The 20,248-nt window shown below is 38.9% G+C and overlaps 1 long non-coding RNA gene across 4 annotated transcripts; it reads right to left on the bottom strand.

The window, feature by feature from the left end:
- Positions 1-879: 879 nt before the first annotated feature.
- Positions 880-19,065, bottom strand: LOC141423318 (uncharacterized). Of its 4 annotated transcripts, XR_012448087.1 has the most exons (7): positions 18,132-19,065; positions 16,355-16,403; positions 13,487-13,556; positions 9,587-9,662; positions 5,380-5,863; positions 3,984-4,142; positions 880-2,037 (listed from the first exon to the last, which is right to left on the bottom strand). It is a non-coding gene; the product is annotated as an uncharacterized lncRNA (long non-coding RNA). The 4 variants fall into 4 exon arrangements; XR_012448089.1 differs by lacking the exon at positions 9,587-9,662; XR_012448088.1 differs by lacking the exons at positions 9,587-9,662; positions 16,355-16,403.
- Positions 19,066-20,248: the final 1,183 nt, after the last annotated feature.

Here is a 20,248-nt window from a genome sequence, read left to right on the forward strand (position 1 = left end):
AGATGTTTTACTTGCTACCTCTTCAAAGGATCAGCCTTCACTGCACCCTGATACATTTCCCAGAACTCTGACCTAGAAAGGCATGAGGTGTAGAGTTTCAAAGTGGGGGTTTGACTGACTGATGTGACTTTAGCCTTTCAGATTCATTAACCAAGTGGAACAGTAGTGACAAGGTTATGCAAGACCTATTGCCACATGGCTGTCCTATCTTGGAAGAGGGAAACCATATACTCCAATGCCTCAGGGTGTGCTCCATCCCAGGGAAAAGGGGACAACATGGGGTTCTGGTCTCCCTGATGCACATGCATAGCAATCTTTTTTATTTAGTGTGAGGATGGAATATTTGATCCATTCCAACCAGGCATTTGTCTTCCTGATACCCTTCTCAACGGCTTTAGTCTTCCTTAAGTCTTTAACTTCCACTATAGTTACTGCTGTCTGATAACGGTGGAGCTGGAGAGATTGTGTTGGGAGCTGAACATCAGAGGGTACTGTGCTAATAAGTTCTAGAAGCAATTCTGAAAGAAACATACATATTGAGTTTTTATATGCATTATGAGCTCCTAGCCTATATTTTCTGAAGATAGATGGCTTGGTGGACATAAAGAAAGGGTCGCTGAAACTCAGTATAAGGGGTTACATTGAAGATGCTGACTTCAGATAATATATAAGCTACAATATAATATGAAATTTTGGTTTGTCTCACCAATAACTTAAGTTTCTACAGTAAATAAAGACATAGGATTACATTTGTGAATATCAAATAATTTTGACTGTAGATAAAATAATAGTACAAAAAATACACAAAGTGAGATCATAAAGTCTAACTGTACAAAATTACTTAAGGTTTTGCCTAAAGTAGCTATATTTGACTTTGATAATACTGGTAAAGATAGAAAAAAACACAGATAACATTGCTCAGATACAGGTAAAGCTAAAATCAATTGGGTAAGCAGTAAGTGACACAAGGTGATTGAATAAAATATGGAAATTTCACACTAAGATTGGAAATTCAGTTCACTAGGGAGAAAGACATCACACAATATACATTTTCACTAGAAATCCAGGTAGTAAAAAAGCAGATCTTTGTTTAATGACAAATTAGTGAAGAGTTGATATTTCCTGTATAACATAAAACTCAAATGTATAAAATTTTTCATTAAATTATAAAATAACCTGGGAAAAGAAAGGAAAAACCACCACTAAATTACAAACAGCCAAGATAGATGAAGCACAGCAAATACTTCCCATCTCCCAGGACTTTAGGAAGTATTTGATGCTCATGTAAGCTTTGAAGTCTTTCACTTTTTCAGGTAAAAAACACTCAGTAGTGTAACCCTTTTAATGAATTGCATTACACTGCACATTAGAAATAGTGATAACACTATGGGTCTTTGTACAGTAGGTTTTTTTGGTTAGAGGAGGGGTTTGCCATATTGGGGCTTGAATTCAGGGTTTTTGCACTTGCTAGGCAGGTGCTCTGTCACTTGAGCTATACCTCCAACACTTTACTCTCTGGTTATTCTTGAAATACGGTCTTGCTTATTTTGCCCAGGCAGGCTTGGACACGATCTTCCTATTTTTATGCTTTTCATTGTCACTGGGAAAGGCAGGCACACATTGCCATGTCAAGTTTAACTTTGTTTTTGGATAAAGAGTTAAATTTCTGAGGAAATAATTTTTTGGAATTAATTTCAACAAAATTGTTAATAATACATTTCCCCACAAAGACACATGGCAAGATTATCTGAATAACCAGGATTGTATAATGTGAACTATTAATAAAATAAAACCCACACTCAGAGAATTTACATGTGTTATTTTCAATAAACTCTTTGACAAAAGATTAAAACTATTATCTTCTGTAAACTTACATCTGTCAGGAGCTTTGTTAACGTATTCTGGACAAAGACATAAGAAGTGCCTGAAATCCTGAAAAGTGCCAGCTCCTACAGCACAGGGATAATGGCTCATCTGGGTCCATTTCTCTTCACAGCATTTGACAATGGCTCCAAGGTGCTTATAAAATGCACATTGCTAGATAGGAAGAAAAGAGAAAAGTCTCTTCATGAAACCTTGTAAAGGAATATTCAAATTTGGTTTGGAAGGGTGAGATATGTACCTTAGTAGTAAAACAATTTGAAACTACAAATAAAGAAACAGCTAAAACTACTGAAAAACCTATAAGACTAATGTCAGTGCTTTGTATATCACTAATTCAAACTGGCAGGTTAGCATTTCATGTTCTTTTACTTACCTTGTCAAAAACATAAAATAGAGGTTTATTTAAAAATATTTGGTAATATGCCTATTTTTTTAAGTTGAACATTACAAAATATTTGGTAATGTAGTTATTTCTTAAGTTGAACATTATTTTAAAAGTTTAAGAATATTATCAAAAATGATAATAGGGATATATTATTAAGACCTATAAATAAGTTAACAACAGAAATACACAAACATGCTAACAAACACAGTAAAACACATATACACACACACACACACTCAAGGCACTCACACACATATTCACTAACACATTCACACACACTCTCACACATATATACACACATTCACACACACTGACACACAGGGTTTTATTGTGTGTCAATTAAGCCAAGTGTATTATGCCACCCAGAATATGATCAACTCTGAAGAGTGTCATGTTAGTTGATCCACTTATGGAAACATTTCACTACATGCATAATGCCCAATAGAGTGTGCTGATTTAAATATGTGCAATTCAAAATAACTCTAAAACTTCAAATCACTTTTTTATTCACCTAAATACAATATGAAATTTTGGATTGTCTTACATGTAACTTAAATTTATATAATGAGTAAATACATATGATTACATTTTAAAACATAAAATAATTTTGACTGTAGTTGAAATAATAGTACAAAAAAAGGTAAAAAGTACGATCATGTAGGCTAACTGTATGAAATTACGTAAGGTTTTGCCTAAAGTAGCAATATTGGCTTTTCATATCCAGGAAAGTTAGAAAAATCCCTTATAACATTGCTAAGACACAGGTAAAAGCAAAAAAGCAATTAGGTAAACAAGAAGTGACATAAAGATGATTGAATAAAACATAGAAATTTCATAGTAAGATTGGAAATTCTATTCACTAGGAAAAATAAACCCCCAAATACACATGTTCACTAAAAATCCATGTAGTGAAAAAGCAGATCTTTGTTTAATGACAAAGTAGTGAAGATTTGGTATTTCTTGTATAACATAAAACTCAAACATATGAAAAATTTCAATAAATTATAAAATATCATTGTGAATAGAAATGAAAAATGCACCACTGCAAATTACAAACAGCCAAGATAGAAGATGCACTGCAGAGACTTCACATCTCACAGGAATTTAAGAAGCATTTGATGCTCCTGAAAGCTTTGAAGTCTTTCACTTTTTCAGGTAAAAGACACTCAGTAGTGTTTACTCTTTTAATGAATTGCATTCTACTGCACATTAGAAATAGTGATAACACTATGTGACTTTGTACAGTAGGTTTTTTTGGTTAGAGGAGAGGTTCACCAAACTGGGGCTTGAATTCAGGGTTTTTGCACTTGCTAGGCAGGTGCTCTGTCACTTGAGCCATACCTCCAGCACTTTTTTCTCTGGTTACTTCTGAAATACGGTCTTGGTTATTTTGCTCTGGCAGGCCTGGACATGATATTCCTATTTTTATGCTTTTCTTGTCACTGGGAAAGGCAGGCACACACTGCCATGCCAATTTTAACATTTTTTGGATAAAAAGCTGAATTTTTAATGAAATTAATTTCGGAATTAATTTCAACCAAATTGTTAATAACACATTTCCCCCACAAAGTCCCATGGTGAAGGTACCTGAACTACCAGGATTGAATAATGTTAACTTTTAATATTAACAAAATAGCTTTAAGAGAATTTATACATGCTTTTTAAAGTAAACACCTTCTCAAAAGAATAAAACTATTATCTGTAGTAAACTTACATCTCTCAGGAGCTTGGTCAATGTCTTCTACACAAATGGACAATGAGACAAATCCTGTAATGTGCTAGCTCCAGCAGCACAGGGATAATGGTACAACTGGATACATTTCTCTTCAAAGCATTTGACAGTGGCCCCAAAGTGTTTAGAAAATGCACATCACTAGATGGGAATAAAGGAGAGAAGTCTCTTTATGAAACCATGGAAAAGAACATTCAAATGTAGGTGTCAGAAGGATGAGACAACTACCTTAGTAGTAAAACAATTTGAATCTACAAATAAAGAACCAGTTAAAACTACTGAAAACCTATGGGACTAACCTCAGTGCTTCATAAATCACTAACTCAAACTAGCAAGTCAGCATTTCATGTTCTTATACCTACCTTGTCAAAAACATAAAATTGACATTTTCTAAAAAAAATTTGATAATGTAGCTATTTTTAAGTTGAACATTATTTTAACAGTTTTTAGGTCCTATCAAAAGAGATAAGAGGAGTATATTATTTGTAAGAGATAATAGGAGCATATTATTTGTAAGTCCTACAAATAGTTAACAAAGGACAAGACAAACTCACAAATATGCACACTTATGCACAAAAAACTCATACACATACACTTGCACACACATATACACTCACACATAACTCACACACTCAGTCACATTCACACAATACACTCACATACCCCCACACACTCACATACACTCTCACACACGCTACTACACATACACATTCACACATTCACATATTCACACACTCACATACACATACAAAAGGTCAGATACTGTCTCATACATACACACCCACTGATACCTGACATTTGTGGCTCATCACTCTGAGCATCCAATTGGAGATTTTAAGAAGAGACATTTGTCACATTAATGGATTAATTTTAATACCATTTTATATTGATCAGTTGGCTCAACTCTAAAGGGATATACAAACGCTTGGGCCCATGAATAGGGCCTTCCAAACTAATACTATTGCATGGATGTGGAATAAGGGTGTCCACTCCAAGTATGGACCCGGAATGACACCACCTCCAGGATCAATGCACCCATTCAGGGGAATACAACAAACAAAACTAATACACTTTTATGTTACACTAAGGAAAAAATAACTACAACCCAGGCCAAAGAATTTGGAAAGGTCTCTCTTTTAAAAGAAATTTTACTCAGAACACAGTAACACCATAATTACAGCTCTATGATCCAGAATATGTACATTCCCAAAGTGAATTTATCACATCATTCTTGTTGGAGCAGAGAAGCAGTAGGATCATCAAGTTGACTCTGAACATGCTTTAAAATCCACTTGGCAAAACTGATTCCAGAGAAACTTAGCAAGGGTTCCAAGCCTGGCAGTGTGGGTTAGTGCCCTAGGAGGAGTGCAGCCCTTACCTAAAACTCCTTCTTTATGTTGGCTAGTTCCTTGCTGAGCTCCAGGATGGTGAGAACAAGGTCCTACCTGAACAAGGACAGGTACACAGGACTTGTCAGTCCCTTGGAGGCATTAGTCATCCAGTGGGAGTTGTGCCTCAGCATCTCAGTGCAGTCACTGCACTTGCAGAAATAGTCATAAGGCCACTGTATCTTGATGTCCTTCAGTAGCAGCATACTTCTGGCAGTGAGCTGCCAGGATGATGGGCCAGAACCAATCAAGGTCCTCCTCATAGGTATAGAAGTCCTTCTTCTGCAGCTCCTTTATAGGGGTTTAAGGTCAGAGACTTGTTGGCCATCAAGCCCAGGTGGTTGAGGATGGCCACCATGCCCACACAGGCCTTGCTCATGGCAAACAGTAGGGCATCCTGTGTGTGCCAGGTTCTGTTCTTGAATTGCATCTCCCTCACCTCCAGGTGCTCAGTGCCCACCAACAGCTGCAGCACTTTCAGGGGGAGAGGAGGATAAGAGAGGATAAGGAGGTGAATATGATCAAAGTACATTATATGCATGTATGGAAATATCACAACAAAACCTTTCTGTCCAATTAATACATGCAATAAAGAATAAAAAATAAAATACCTGGAAAAATGCCAGGGTTGTATCTCAGAACTAAAGCACTTGTCTGGTATATGTGAGTCCCTGGATTAAATTTCCAGACCACAAAAAAACTCAGCATTGAAAATTAAAAAGAGTGAAATTAGCCAGGTGCAGTGGCTCACATTTGTAATCCCAGCTACTCAAGAAGTGACTATCATGAGGCTCACAGCAGGAAGTCAGCCTAGGCAAAAAGTAGGTGAGATCCCACTTCAACCAATAAAAGTTGGGAGTGGTGGCACACATTATGAGATTCTTGGTCCAGGCCGACTTGGTCAGAAAAGTGAGACTCTATTGGAAAAATAGCTAAAACAAAAAGGGCTGGGGGCATGGCTTAAATGCAGAGTGCATGGTAAGTGCAAGGCAAAGAGTTCATGCCCCAGTACTGCAAAAAAAGAAAAACAAAGAGAGTGGGAGAAGGAGGAGAGGGAGGAAAGGGAAAGAAGGAGGTGGGAGAGGTAGAGAGGGAGAGAGGAGAGAGAGAGAGAGAGAGAGAGAGAGAGAGAGAGAGAGAGAGAGAGAGAGAGAGAGAGAAGCCAGGGAAGGAGGGAGAAAGGGATGAACTCTTTATGATTGATTTGCCTGTGAGCTGTAAAGCTGAGTTTATGGATTTGTGACCCAACCCACTCCTATTGTGGTGTAGGAGATGCATGTTGTTACCTGGAAGAGTTAGGAATAAAAGGCAGAGGTTTGCATAGTGAGGATTTTTCAGATTTACTGATTACTGAAATCAAGGGAGCCTTTCACTTTTAATTAGTACAAATGGAAAAGCTAATCACCAGGAGTACATTATTCTCACTATATAGTGCCAGCATAATTTTGTATTATGGCAATAAAGTGTGTCAAAGATACAGTTAAATAAATGTAATACTTAATATTCTGTGAGATCTGGGGGAAGCATTCTTAAGTTATAAACTTCCATTAGGTTTCATTAAATGTAATTAAATAGAATGTCCTGTCAAGCAGGCAGAACACAGGATTAACACAGATATCAAGCTATGAAATCATCTGTTTCTTAAATATATACCATCATGTAACAAAGCACTTGCTTTGAAAAAAATCACTCCCAGTGTTTGGGGTAGAGTCCAGTGCTAAAGCATTTGCCTAGCTTCCCTGGAGCTGTGGGTTGGATCACCAGCACCCAGCACTCAGAAATCACCCCAAAACAGTGATTTAATAAGCTGTTTATAACCACAGCCCAAAAGAGGTTTCAAAAATGAGGTGTTAATACAATTGGTAACAATACACACAGATGTCCACAATTCTTAAATCAGCTCAAATAATTCATAACTACAGTCTGGATGCTGCTTACTTAGTTTGTTGGACTAAAGACCAGAATTTTCACTTAAACTGTTAGATTCAGTGGTATATTTTCTGCATTGTGCTCATCTGCCATCTCTAGTAATCCTTAGGTTTATTATCCTAAATTGGCTCATTATCAAGCAAGGCAAAATGTATTATTGGGTTATCCATGATGTAGATCTGTGTTTAAAATCACAGATACTCAGTAGCATCATGTGATCTTTTTGGAATACAAATAGTGAGCTCTTCTTCTTACTCCATTGAAGGTGTGGTCAAGAGATTAAGAGACATGGATAGGAAGGACTCAAAAGTCCTCAAAAGTCTCAGGATGGAAATTCCTCATTCAAAAGTATGGCTCTGGGGCTGGAGTAGTGGCTCAGGTGGTAGAGCACCTGCCTAGCACAAAAGGCCATGAGCACAAACCTGGTACTGCCAAAAAAAAAATAAGTATATGGCTCTGAGTGCTGAGTGTGTAGGTCAGTGATAGAGCATCTGAATAACATGTGAACAAGACCCTGGGTTCAACCCCTAGTGCTGCAAAAAACAAAAACAAAACTAAACAGAAAACTACATGCTAGGTTTAGAGGTGTAGCTCAGAACTAAAACACTTACTTAGCATGTGTGAGGCCCAAGTTTGTCCCCAAGAACAACAACAAACAAACAAAAACTGAAGTAGCTCAATGGCATTTGGGGCAATTTTATAGGACTTTAGTTTTTGTTGCTGGGGACTGAAACCAGGAAGCATGTGTTTGAGATATAACCCCAGTTCCAAATGGCTTCTTTTTAAACTAATCTAAATGCTATAAGTTCATGAGAGGTAGGGAAAGAAAGATTGTAGCTGCAATAAAGCCCCAAAGTCATAATACTCAGTCAAAATTCTCCTAAAGACTTTCTTTAAAAATCTGGATTTTGGGCTGGAGGTATGGCTCAAGTAGTAAGGCGCTTGTCTGGCAAGTACAAGACCCTGACTTCAAATTCCAGTACATGAAAAAACAAGCAAACAAAAAACAAAAGGAAGAAAAAACATAATGATTTAGGCTTTTTGGCATTGCCTTATGTGGTGTTTCCTCCTTATTGCAATAATTCAAGTTAGAGACTCAACTCTCCACAATGAAAAGACTGGAGCCACATGACCTCAGGTGGTCCAAACTGATCAATAAAGTCATGAAAAGTATGTGTCCTATGTCATTTCTTCTTCTTTTTTTTTTGGTGGTACTGCAGTATGAATTCACAGCCTTGCACTTTGCATTTGTCAGGCAACTGCTCGACCACTTGAGCCACTCCACCAGTCCATTTTTATTGCTTATTTTTGAGATAGGGTTTTTCTTTATGCCAAAGCTGACAAAGACCATAATATTCCTATTTGTGCTTCCCTGCATACCTAGGATGACAGGTACACATCTCCAATCCCAGCTGTTGTTAAGATGGGGTCTCATGGGCTTTTTTACCCATGCTGGCCTAGAACTTTGAGCCTCCTGATCTCTAACTACTCAGGTGGCCTGAGCCACTGAGCTTAGCTGGGAAATTCATACTGAATTACCCATCCTTGGGATGGTTTTCCTTTCTGAGGCAATGCAATTTTGTTAGGCTTAAGTAAAATAAATAGATAAGATTCTTTCACCAACAAAAAGAAGGCGCTTGGTGATTTTCCTCTATTTAAAAATGTTTATCTCCACTGAGATATTTATGTATGCATTTTATTTTTGGTGCTGAGTATTGAACCCAGGGCTTCACAATGCTAAGCCTGTGCTCTCTCACTGAGCTTTTTAAAGACTAATAAACATACACAAATCACTAACAGCTGACATGCCCTATCCCAAACCCCCACACTCATTCAGGTTTAGAGTGATGGGCACATTCATCAAATTCACAGACCTTAAAAGACACAGAAGTGTCTGAAGACAGAAGACACTGCATCCTATAAGGACAAGCTGCCCATTTTCACATGGTGCCAACTTATGGAGAAAATGCCTGGCCTTTGGAATTGTAAAAGTCCCCAGAATTTAACAGCAGGACCTGGGCCTTGAAATCACCTGGACTAAAAGTGATTGCTCCACCTTGCTGAGCCTGGTCTCCTTGGAAATCAAAAAAATTTCCAAGCCTGCCACAGGCATCAGAGGCTTCCTGAGAGCTGACTCACTTTACGTGAGGGCTGTGTTCTGAAACAGTGAGAAATGACTTTAGATGAAATCACCTTATACTCCATTAGATATTGAGATTACATTAGTAGTTCTTTAAAACATTCTCAGCTAACTTTGGTGGTACACACCTGTAATTCTAGCACTCAAGAGGCTGTTGCAGGAGGATCACGAGTTTGAGGCCAGCCTGAGTTACATCGTGAGACCCTGCTTAAAAAATAATAGAGATAATTAAGATAAAGCTTCTGTGGTGCCACATCTTTCTTTATTTCTAAGTTTAAAACACAGAATCTCACCTTCTATTTGCCTTTTTTTTTCTTCCTTCAAACATTATCTTCTTGACCTCTCATGGGGGGTGCTTTAGCCCATTTAATCCTTTGTCTAGTGCAGCGTGGGGCATTTGGCATCATCCTTAACTTCTACACCCAGTAAATTCCAGCAGCACTGTTCATAAAGTGGTGGCAACAGAAAATGTCTCCCAGGGGAGGTCATGTCCCAGATGAGAACAACTGCTTAACTAAGAAGTGACAATAGACTATAGACATTTCACATTGGTATCACTTCCATTTTAACTGTCCTTTTGCACTCTGTTGAGTCTCTCACTTACTAACAGTTGTGGCACAGACTGTTAGATGTTAGTCACAAACCTGTCTTCTCCTTCTGGGCCCACAAATAAACTGTATTTTCCAGTCTTTCTCAAAGAAGTTATGGCCTGTGACTATGTTCTAACCAATGAGTGAAATGGTCACTTCCACACTGAAGTCCTAAAACCTCTGATACTTGACTCTTTCCATGTTCCTTCTACATTCTTGGAAGGCTTATGTTGGAAATCACAGAACCATGTGGTGGAAGGGGGTCTGGGTCCCAGAACGGCTAATTGGAGGTGCAGCACTTGAATAGACATACCCTTCTTGAAAGTGGAAATAAAAAGAAGAATCTTCTACCATGTTTATACTACTGAGACTGTGGGGTTCAGCTAACACAGCAACTACTGTTTTTCCTCACCTGCCCTCTACTTTCTACTTCTGTCCTCACAGTGAATGCTCCTTTATCCTCACTCTTTATTATTCATCTTTTTATTAGGTACTGGGGTTTGGACTTAGGGCCTCATTTTTACTAGGCAGGCACTCTACCACTTCAGTCACTCCACCATTCCTGTTTTGTGTTGGATATTTTCAAACTAGGCTCTCACAAACTATTTGCCTGGGGCTGGCTTTGAACCTTGATCTTTCTGATCTCTGCCTCCTGAGTACTGGGATTACAAGCATGAAATGCCTGGCTCCCTTGTTATTCCTGTAACTATTTTTTTCTGTTATGCTTGCTTTGTTTATGGCTTGTGCTTACCTTTTTACTTTCATGACTGTAGAAAAAAACAAACCCAGACTCAAACTCAGTTTCTCCTACTATACAGCACAGATCACTTCTGACACCTGATGTGTGGGAGTTTCTCTCCACACACAAACAAGCAAGCAAGCAATTCTGAACAAGTGTGCCCTCTAATTCAATGCCAACTTAACACTATCTACCTGGTGCCAGTATCAGATTCCATAGGTTGAGGGCTCAGTCCCCAAGACTGACCCCTATGCCCAATTCAATTCATATGTCAGTCACAAGCCCCAGGTTGTTTACTCTGTGGTGTGTGTGGCTATGCATTGGGATTCCCACAACCCTCTTTTTGATTTCCATGAATGTAACTGACTCACAGAATTCAAGGAAACACATTTAATAATTTATTATAAAGAGTATGACAAAGGATACAGGTGAAGAAACACATCAGGCAGATAAAGGAGAAAGTGGTAAAGAGCTTCCATGATGGCCTTTCTGGGTGCACCATCCTCCATTAACATCCATGTGGTCAGCTGTCTGGACTATCCAGATGCTGTCCTTTTGGATTTTTATGGACACTTCATTGCATACACATGAACAACATGTAGGAATGTGATTGGACATAGTCTGATCAAATGCTTGATGGATGAGTGGGGAACCCACCAAGGCCTGTCTACTCAGGTGCCTGAGCCTCTCTATGTGGTCTGCCTTCTTCAGGACTTTTGAAATGGGGATCTCATGACATACTATCAAATATGGAACGTCAGAGAATACCTTTATGGCCAAGGTACAAAAAACAAAAAAGTAGGGGGAGAGTATAGCTTTATTTTCTATGAACTGCCTTGTGGAGGGAGTTATGAGCCAGGAACTCTGTATGAAATCATATATACATAAATGTCAAATGACCTTACTGGATTCCTAGTATGTCCAAATACCCTTTATTTCCCTTCTTATCTCCAACTCTTCTATTTCTTTCATATTTATATAATGAAGGACATCTACTTTACCACAAAACAAATACAAGTTTCCTTTACTTAAAGATGTGAATAAAAGATTAAATGTTTTACAGGTTTCTGTAACTAACCTAAATGTACAGAAATGCAGATTATCTCCTTATGTCTAAGTAAGTTGTTGGTATTGCAGAACTTTCAAGAATCCATGAAAAGAAGCTACTACAGCTCAGAACCAAATAATCTTTGCTGTCAAGCACAATCTAATTTTTCCACTGAGTTCTTATTGATAAACAACCTGGTGTTTAGATTTGTACTTACCAATTACTTCCTTACATTTATATATTCTTATGCTTTGTCTTTATAAAATGGGTACCATAGTTGGGCATAATTGTCCATGTATATAATTCTAGCTACTCAGGAGGCATGATTGGGAGGACATTGGTTCAAGGCCTGCTCAGTCAAAAAGTTCCCAAGACCCCATCTCAACCAATAGCTAGGTATGGTGGTATGTTTCTGTAATTCCAATTACGTGGGAAGTGTAAATAGGAGAATGTTGGTGCACGGAGCCTGGGCATAAATAAAATCTTATTTGAAAAGTAACTAACACAGACTCCTGGTGGTGTGACTCAAGTGGGAGAGCACCTGTCTAGCAAAGCACAAAGCCCTGACTTCAAATCCAGGTACTGCCAAAAATAAAATGGGTAGCATGAATTTTAAATTATAACTGTATAATATATTTTTAGTGCCTTAATTTTCAAGTAAGATAGTTCTGAGACCGATCCCAAATTTCAAGCTTTATGGGGAGAAATCTTTACAGAAATTTTATGAGCAACTAACATTTTCTGCTTGGCAATATAAAATTTAAACTATAAAAAATATACTATGTAATTATACAGATATTATATGCAAATATATACATATTTATATAAATTTATCTACACATTGTATATAGCTGTATATGACTACTCATATATACTATGTAAATATGAACTAGATTTAACTGTTTAAAAGATTTGGCTACAACCTCCTAATCACAAGCAAATATTTGGTTTCAAATTCACCTGTTTCCTTTGTGATTTCATATCTTTATTGTGGCAATGTCTGAGTTATTACTGGTGTGAAACTCACATTTTAAATTTAAGTGTTAAATGATAAACAGAGCTTGCATATGGGAGACTATTACAGCACAGGCTCACATCTGTACTGTTTCAGTTTCCTGTACTTGGGGATTGTGGGGTGCACACAAGCTCCTGTTTATGCAAGCTTATGCTCAGTTTTAATGCAGTTGGGTCACTTTCTTTAAAAACATCAGCAAAAGGATCATGAAAATCTACTCATAAACAGCCCAGACCCATCTCTCCTGAGCCCCTCTCCTTTCTTTCTAGCTCATGGCTACAACCTTGTTATGAACACCACTGCCTTGTTCCTTCACACAGAATATGTGACTGTCTCCCACATATGGATGGCTCCCCAACTTCCTTCAGATTAGACCTAACCTCTCAGGTTTAAGTAGCCCCATCCTATCCATTGTTTCCCACCAATTACCTACTGGCTCTTGGGCTTGAGCCTGAGGCAGGGACCTGCACTGTTCCAAGTGAGTCACACTTTGCCATGCCTTTGTGCACTTGCCCAGGCTAGTCTGTACAGAGCACTCGCCCTGCCCCTCACTTCACCAGTCAACTCCTTTCACAGTGAGTAAAGATTTCACCTCCCAGATGCTTCCCTTCCCTGGTATTCCTAAGGCATGCTCACCTTCATCACAAGCCTGTAGACTGTCCTGAAATCTCTGGAAGAGAGGGACTGTGACTTGGAAGCAGCCAACCTGGTAGGTGTCAAAGACATGAATTCAGTAACATTCTATGAGAATCACTGAGCTCAGCTCAAGCTTTCTTATCTAAGATATAACATAAACAGTTCACATAACATTTAGTAAGGTGTACTTAAAACAAGGAACTGTGCTAAAGGTAGGGAATGTGGACAATATGAAGAATAGTCCTCAAATTCTTCAACTAACTATACAGACTACACAGCAACATTGACTTTAATAACAAGAGTACACAGAGAGGTCCAAGGAGCTAGGCAACTCCTGCTTAAAGAGATATGAAGAATCTCTTTGGGCTAGGTTTCAAATGATTAAGGAGAATTTCTTCAATAAAGGATGTGGAATATTCATAACCATGGTGTTGAGGTATGAAAGCATGGGAACTTAATGTTATTTTCCTTTAATTTGAAAAATTAAATGTACTTGGTCTGGTGGAGGACCTCAAGCAGTAAAAAGCACCCTGAGTTCAAACTCCAGTGCTGCCAAAAATAAATAAATAAAATATACTTTAAAACAAAGAAGTTGAGCTCAAGGTCCAACAGAGTGGTAGAGCACTTGCCTGGCATGTGTGAGGCCCTGGGTTTGATCCCCAACACTTCCTCAAAAAGCCACTTTTCTTACTTTCATATTAAGTAAACACTGCAATACCTGTTTCTGGGGGTGGGGAGGTGATTGAGATCTGAATTCAGGACTTCAGCTTGCAAAGCAAGCACTCCACTGCCTGATGCACACCACCAGTCTCCTTTGTCTGGTTATTTTGGAACTATTTGCCCAGGGCTGGATTTGAACCAAGATCCTTCTGATATCAGCCTCCTAATCCTCTTGGCTAAGATTACAGGTGTGGGCCACTGGTGAGAGGCTATACAATGGGCAAAGGCTTCTCAAAATCTTCATGTAAAAGGCTCCTCTGAGGGGTTGCATGCAAAGTGGTTCAAATGGCAAAACACCTGCCTAGTGAGTAAAAGGTCCTAAATTCAAACCCCAGAACTACCACCACCAAAAAAAAAAAAAAATTACAAAGAGAAACAGGGCTTTCAAATGGCTTAAATGTGAAGATACTGTGGGGATCTATCTACAGCAAATACCCAGAATGAACTTGGTCAGCAGCACCACAGCCATGACCTTGTCTAGACATAACTGCCCTGCTCAACCCCCTGTACCCCCAGGTTCACAGTGAGCCACATTTCCTGTAGGTAATTGAATGGCTTTCCTTCACCCCTCAGCACTCCTTCATGCTTATGCCACTTGCTGCCCATCATCTGTGCCCCACATGCACACTGATAGGTCGCATTGGCTGCAGACCAGATCTAGTCAGGTCAAGCAGGAAACTCCTGGGTCTCCACTGCTCTAATGAAGAAGGAAGTCAGATTTGGGGAAGGGACATTTCCAAGTCTGTCTTCCTTGGGAATTCACCCTCAGCCAGCGTTTCCTTGCACTTTCTGGTAACACTTTTAATGAAAGGTTAGAACTTCAATACACTAAAGTTTCTCTGTTTAACCTACAGTGCAACTTCATTTTCATTAGTGGACCCAACTAATAGGAATGTCCTCAGATCCTATGATCAAGGAAATGTGAGTGTGTACTATTAATGTTTCTATCCTGGTATTATAAATGAGAGATATGCTTTCAATGTATCAATTGCTGAAAGTAACCAAAAAGCACACATTCATTTGTGTGTGTGTTGGGGGGGGGTACATAGGTTTGAACTCAGGACTTTAAACTTGCAAAGCAGGCATTCTACACTTGAGCCATAACTCCAGTCTATTTTTCTCTGGCTATTTTGGACACAAGGTCACATGAACTATTGCCCAGGCTTGCAAATTCCAGATCAATGGAATCACTGTGATATCACCTGGTAGAAAAATTCCTTCTTTTGGAACTAAGACTCAAGGCTTGGCATGGTGGATCACACCTGAATTCCTAACTATTAGTGATGTGGAGATCATGAGGATTGCAGTTCTAGGCGAGCCTGGGCAAAAGGTTAGCAAGGTCCCATTTCAACCAATGGCATGCATCTGTCTTCTCATGCTACATGAGGAGACACCAATAAGAGGACAGAGTCTCAGGTTGGCCTGGGCAAAAAGGGAGACCCTATCTCAAAAACTAAAGCAGGTTGGAGGCTTGGCTCAAGTGGTAGAGCATTTGCCTAGCAACTGTCAAAGACCTGATCATGTTCATCCTTGGTACCACCAAAAAAAAAAAAAAAGGCAAATGAAAACCTAACCAATGTAAAAATAATTGTTGTGGCTCAAGTGGTAGAATATCTGCCTAGCCATGCAAGGCCCTGAGTACAGCCTCCAGGACAACCAAACTAAGACCTGTAGGGCAACTACTAAGGCAGTGGAAGTAGGAGGATTGCAGTTTGAGGCCAACCTGGGCAAAGGGTATTGAGACCCTGTCTCAAAAACAAGTTGGAAGCCAGGTGCTGGTGACTTACTCCATAATTCTACAGAGGCTAAAATTAGGAGAGGCTGAGATTAGGAGAACTGTGACTGCAGCACATCCAGGGCAAGAAAGTTTGTGAGACCCTATCTTAAGGGAAAATGCTGGGTATGGTGGCTTACAACTGTCATCCAAGGGATAGTGGGAACTTTAATAGAGAAATATCATGGTCCAGGCTGGCCTGAGCAAAAATATTTATCTCAAAAATAACCACAACAAAAAGGAATGGAGACATCGTTCAACTGGTAGAGTGCCTGTCTAGCAAGTGTGAAGTCCTGAGTGCAAACCCCAGTTAAAAAAAGAAATACCAAGCAAACAAAGCTGGATGTGGTGGCACATCCCTTGGTCCCACTTACTCAGGAGGCAGAAGATCAGAGTTGGCCTGAGAAAACCATGAGACCTTTTCTGAAAAACAAATGAAATATAAGGACCAAGAGCCTGGGTTAAGTTGTAGAAGCATTGAGTTCAATCCCTAGTATAACCAAAAAGAAAAACAAAACAACAACAAAAACCTAAGACCTCTAAACCAGCAGAGCACAGTGTCAAAAGAACAAGATGTAAAAATTTTGCTAGTAGACGACAAGGGGTAATAGGGACAGGTAGAATTTCCATTTCCATCCCTTAAGTCTTGGCAATGGGAAGCACTCCACCACATATTGGATACAGACAGCCTCCTGGAGAACTTTTTCCCTATCCAGCAAAGTTCTGTCTCTGTCTTTTTTTGTTTGTTTGTTTGTTTTGTTTTTGGTGGTACTCGAATTTGAAATTGGGGTCTCATGCTTGCTAGGCAGGCACCTTACCGCTTGAGCCACTTTGACAGCCCTTTTTTGTGTTGGCTATTTTTGAGATAGAGTCTCCTAAACTAGTGGCCTGGAAATGCTTTGAACCTCAGTCTTCCTGATCTCTGCCTCCTGACTAACTAGGATTACAGATATGAGCATTGGTGCCCAGCTGTCTCTGAATTTTCAAAAGGCCATTACTGTATTCAATATGGTAAGGAACATGGTAAGATGGCAAACTCCATGAGCATGGGCTGTTGTCACAAGTCATTTGCAGGTAAGGGAGTTCCTTGACCAGTAACTATGCTGTGCAGAATACCACGAGGATAGGTAAGTCACTGTGTTATGTCCACAGATACAGCTTGGGCAGAAGCAGTATCTGTAGGGAAGGCAAATTATTTTCTTTATTGATATATTCATATGTGCACACATTGTTTGGGTCATTTCTCCCCCCTGCTCCCTGCCCCATCCCTCTCCCAGCCACCCCCCCCTTGCTTCCAGGAAGAACCTGTTCTGCCCTTTCCTCCATTTTTTTTGAAGAGAAGACATAAGCAATAATAAGAAAGACAAAGCATTTTTGCTAGTTGAGATAAGGATAGCTATACAGAGAGATTCCTAGTATTGCTTCCATGCATAAGTGTATTACAACCTGAGTTGATTCATGTCTACCTGACCTCTTCACTACTTCCCGTTCACTTTCCCATATTGACCTCTGTCACTTTAAGGTTACTGTATTAGCTCCTCTGCAGTGGGGACATGAAATACTTTCAAGTTTTGGGTTTCTTATCTATCCCCATACCTCCTGTATGTGCTCTCCCTTTATCATGTGACCCAAGTCCAAACACATTGCTATATTTGCCATAGGTCTAAAGTCTGCATATAAGAGAGAACATATGATTTTTGGTCTTCTGAGCCTGGCTAACTTCACTCAGGATGATGTTCTTGAATTCCATCCATTACTTGCGAATGATAAGATTTCATTGTTCTTCATGGCTGAGTAAAATTCCATTGTGCATAAATACCACATTTTCTTGATCCATTCGTCAGTAGTGCAGCATCTTGGCTGTTTCCATAACTGGGCTATTATGAATAGTGCTGCTATAAACATAGGTGTGCAGGTGCCTCTCAAGTAACCTGAGTCACAGTCCTTTGGGTATATCCCTAGGAGTGGGATTGCTGGATCATATGGCAGATCTATGTTTAGTTTTTTAAGAAGACTCCATATTGCTTTCCTGAGTGGTTGCACTAGCTTGCATTCCCACTAGCAGTGTATAAGCATTCCAGAAGGCAAATTTTTATGCAGAGGAAGTTTTTTTTTTCAGTAACAACACTGCTACTTCCATCATCAACTTACCACAAGGTAGTACACCCAATCACTCCAGGGAATGTGTCTTATCAGGGGTTCAATGCTGGTTTCTCCTCTTGTCAGTTTGGACATTCAAACAATGACTATACCCATGTTGACCTAGATGAATGAAAGTCCATTTTGCTGAGCCAGTGAATAACCTCTATACTGCCAGCATGGCCACTTTGTTCATGAGCCCATGGATCTGCTGAAAGAGATTGACTGGCATTCACATCAAGGAACATAGCATATATTTGATTGTTAAAACTCCTCCACAGTCCTCCACTCTTTCTCTCCAACCTGTCTGGCTAGCTTGTAAACAGGGCAGGTATGAACCATTCTCTGAGGAAGTGAACCCCAATGAACAGTCCACAAAAGACAAAATGTTCCTGATGCAACTTACCCTTTTCTTCCAGTTCATGACCAAGTCCTGGTTGCCTTGCAGCCCCTGAGTTCTGTGACTCACCTTTGAACCTTGGTAACAAATTTTCCTCTGATTTAAGCAGATTCTGTGTTGTTCTAGTTGTAACAAAAAGTATTTTAACTACCTAGAAATTATACTGATTCTCTATGTATTACATTAACTTTTGTCACCTAGAGGTAATTCTGAAGGAGATTGTGTCCTATAGATTGTTGTCTATAATCCCACCACCTATTCCTTTTCCTGAAGATACCTGGCTTTATGTTAGGACAAAGTGAAGTCACAGTTTCCCATCTGTTTGCTGTTGAACATAAGGACTGGAAATGACTCAAAACTAAAATAAAGTCTAATAATGCATGAATGTATGTGAAATATGCTGAAATGATGGAAAAAATTGAATCAGAATTCTTATTACATTTCATAAATTAAGAGGGTTCATTAATCCAAAAGATAAACAGCCAATGTGGTAAAGAACTGTTGTTTATCTGGAATTGGCAGATACTTTATAAATAAATAATTTCACTAGAGAAGTCATCAGAGGTATATAATAGATGTTCTTTTGCTATATACATTATAATATAATGCATATGTCATAATGTTATTATACAATACAAACAGAACTTTGAAAACTCATTTATGGGTTTTTTTTTTGTATAGGAAAACTTCATCCAAAAGTGGATCCCTAAAGAGGCCTATTCCTTGCCTGTTAATCATTCCCACTTTTGAATATATGTATCATCCAACATCTTCACTCAGTCCTGACAGCAAAATCATCAAGAAAGCACAACAGACTCTCATTATTCCTGGAAAACATGATTCTGTCATGATCATGTGAGCCTCAACCACTCCACATGAGATTCTAGTAATATGCCTTTCTTAGTCATAGACTTGCTCCCTTCTTGGAAACTGTATTTGCTGACAACACTGATCCTGTAGTGCTTAGTAACCTTAGTCTTTAGTGCCTTGAATTTAGAAAACAATATTTGGCTTAAAAGATGTACTATACAAAAAAAAAAAAAGATGTGCTGTAGGACTAGGATTTGAACTGTGGGATTCACACTTGCAAAGCAGGTGCTCTACCCAGAGATACACTTCCAGTCCATTTTGCTCTGCTTATTGAGGAGAAAGGGTCTCATGCACTATTTGCCTTGGCTGGCCTTGAACTTCTATCATCTCAGTCTAAGTCTTAGAAATAGCTAGGATTACAAGAATGAGCCACCAGTGCTTAAGTATAATTACTTCTTACCAAGAATAAACAAGGCATCTCATTTTAAATTACATCCTTTAGGATACTTTGAGTTTCAAATTAAAGATATGGATTAACTGAAATGTTGACCTTTCACTTTTAGTACTTTCAGTAGAGATAGGATTTTCAGTAATTGTTTCTTTGGCAGCACTGGGACTTGATCTCAGGATGTCACTCTGGCTTGCTAGGCAGGTGCTCTTACAGCTTGAGCTACTCAGTCCATCCTTATAGTAAATTATTAACTGTATTTATTTATACATGTCACATATACAGTTTTCAACTAAAATGAAGATTTTTCTCTCATTTCTTTTAAAGATTAAAATGTGCACATACAGACACATATGAAAGAGACATGAACGATACTACATATAGGCCCTGCTGTGTTGGGCCTAGAACAGATATATATTTGCCTTTCTAGCCCATTTCTGCAGAGTCAGAAGAAACTGACATTAGCTGCCT

The sequence above is a fragment of the Castor canadensis genome, chromosome 5, assembly GCF_047511655.1.
Source record: "Castor canadensis chromosome 5, mCasCan1.hap1v2, whole genome shotgun sequence".
Taxonomy (NCBI): Eukaryota; Metazoa; Chordata; class Mammalia; order Rodentia; family Castoridae; genus Castor; species Castor canadensis.